This window comes from Rattus rattus, chromosome 4 (genome assembly GCF_011064425.1).
Source record: "Rattus rattus isolate New Zealand chromosome 4, Rrattus_CSIRO_v1, whole genome shotgun sequence".
NCBI classification, from domain to species: domain Eukaryota; kingdom Metazoa; phylum Chordata; class Mammalia; order Rodentia; family Muridae; genus Rattus; species Rattus rattus.
Window position 1 is genome coordinate 63,374,475 of NC_046157.1, and position 1,833 is coordinate 63,376,307.

At 42.6% G+C, this 1,833-nt stretch overlaps 1 pseudogene; it reads left to right on the plus strand.

The window, feature by feature from the left end:
• The first annotated feature begins 541 nt into the window (after positions 1-541).
• Positions 542-1,158, plus strand: LOC116898370 (annotated as a pseudogene).
• Positions 1,159-1,833: the final 675 nt, after the last annotated feature.

Genomic DNA, 1,833 nt, shown 5'->3' on the forward strand with positions numbered 1-1,833 from the left:
CACATGCCTGTAACACTGAGCTACAGAAGCAGTAGGATCAGAAATCACAGGTCATTCTAGACAACATAGTGTGTTCAAGACCAGCCCATGTGTGATGCATGAGATAAAAGAAGAAGGAGGAGGAAGAAGAGAGGAAGGATGAAGAGAGGAGGAAGAGGAGGAATATGGAGAAGAAAGAGAAGGAGAAAGACCTTTGGCTTCCATACTTGCCACAGAGAGATAGAGATAATGTTAGAGAGAGAGATGACAGATAGGTAGGTAGGTAGATGAATGGATGCATGGATAGATGGTAAATAGATAGATAGGTAGATAGATGGATAGATAGATAGATAGGTATAGATATATGATAGAGAGAGAGAGAGGGAGAGGGAGAGAGAGAGAGACAGAGAGAGAGACAGAGAGAGAGAGACATAGAATTGGAAAAGAGTACCAGGTCTCATAGAAACCACTGCCAGCATGGCAGTGTCCATCTGGCTCTGTATTCCTTTCTGCCCACGTGACTTTCCTGTGAGGATGACTATTTGCCTCATCTACTTCCAGAATGAAGACCATTCTCAGCAATCAGACTGTCAACATTCTAGAAAATGTCAGCATCACTCCGAAGGGGCAGCAGTCATTGTGAAGGGCCCCAGGGGAACTCTGCAGAGGGACTTCAGTCACATCAATGTAGAGCTGAGTCTTCTTGGAAAGAAAAAGAAATGGCTCCGTGTTGACAAGTGGTGGGGTAACAGGAAGGAGCTGGCCACCCTCAGAACCACCTGCAGTCATGTTCAGAACATGATCACGGGTGTTATGCTGGGCTTCGTTACGAGATGAGGTCCATGTATGCTCACTTCCTTATCAACGTTGTTATTCAGGAGAAAGGGTCTTTGGTTGAAATCCGAAATTTCTTGGGAAAAAAAATAAATAAAAATCTACAGGGTTCGGATGAGGTCAGATTTTGCTTGTTCTCTCTCAAGCCCAGAAGGATGAATTAATCCTTGAAGGAAATCATATTGAACTCGTTTCAAATTCAGCAGCTCTGATTCAGCGAGCCACACAGTTAAAAACAAGGATAGCAAGGAGTTTTTGGATGGCAGCTATGTGTCTGAGAGGGGAACCGTGCAGCAGGCTGATGAGTGCGCCCTTAGTTTCCTACCTCCAGAGACAAGATCCTGATTACAAGGACAATTTGGGCTCTTTGGGGACAATAAGAGACTTACATATTGAAAAAGAAAAAGAAAAAGAAAATATCCCAGCAAGTTTAGTATTTTTCTGTTTTACATTGATCCTCACAGTAAAACTCTGACCAGGACAGACCTGGTCTTGAAGAGGCGGATACTGTCAGCCCCCATTAGAGGGAGCAGAGCGTTACTGGCATTCTGCGAAGTCTCAACTTTCTATTTTTCACTTCAGCCTCTTGGTTGCAAAGATACTTCCGGAATATTATTTATTCTTATTTACTTTCTGGTTCATTTTTTTCCCACAGAGTCCAAATTCTAGTACAGTACAATGCTTATTTTGGAAATATACACCATTTCCAACTCTCTTGGAAACTCCATTTCCAAGGTTCTTACAGTTTTCCTGTGTCTAGAAGGTCCTCCTTCCTTTAACGTGTGCCAGAATTCTATCTGTGCACTGCATTCACTTTTTCCTTAAATCTGCTTTTGTGAGCTCTGTGTTATTCTTACTCTGAGCATACCCCCTATACTCTCTCTGCTACATATTTGGAATTCTTGGCAGATCTTCATGGTCTATGAATTTACCTCTTCCCTCTCGTCTACCCTTCTAGTTTATATATCACACACATCTGTGTACTTGTGTTGACATCTGTGTCATTCGTGATGCGTAATG